We start from the raw sequence: 566 nt of genomic DNA, 5'->3' as shown, positions 1-566 counted from the left end.
AGAAGATAATGACAAGTCCAGACCATTCTCAGAGACACTCCTCCTGCTATAATATGAAATGTTTTCATTCTCCTACAACAGTGTACATTTAGCACCATTACTTGCATTTAATTTCATGTAGTTCAGCATTCCTTAAGCAGAAGCAGCATATGGAGCTCTAACCTTCCTCTTATTTTCTTATCCCTTCTCCCTGGATATTTTCATCTGTTTCATGTCTCATATCTTTACCCCAAGTGCTCTTAGAGCCCCCTACCCCAGCTTCTGTGGCATTCAGTTTCAGTTAGAAAATGCTGCCTGTTTGTAGGATAAGTGAATTATTCATGCCTACAGAAAATGATGATAATTACAATTGGTTCCATCCTTAGAGAAAGGGGAGACTGAAAGCACATCATGTGTGACTGTTCAGGAAACAAGCAATTTATTGAAGAAAAATTCACAGATCTCTGATAGCTCCTTTTAGATTTCTGTTTCCAATCCTCTTTTCCTCAGAACAGGAAATGGAAACCTCCTGCCGTGGCACTCCTCTTGCAAAGTACCTTAAAAACCAATCCGTTGTGCAGTGGAGC

The sequence above is a fragment of the Coturnix japonica genome, chromosome 26, assembly GCF_001577835.2.
Source record: "Coturnix japonica isolate 7356 chromosome 26, Coturnix japonica 2.1, whole genome shotgun sequence".
In the NCBI taxonomy this organism is placed as follows: domain Eukaryota; kingdom Metazoa; phylum Chordata; class Aves; order Galliformes; family Phasianidae; genus Coturnix; species Coturnix japonica.
The sequence above is the reverse complement of the archived record's forward strand: the minus strand, read 5'-3'. Positions refer to the sequence as shown.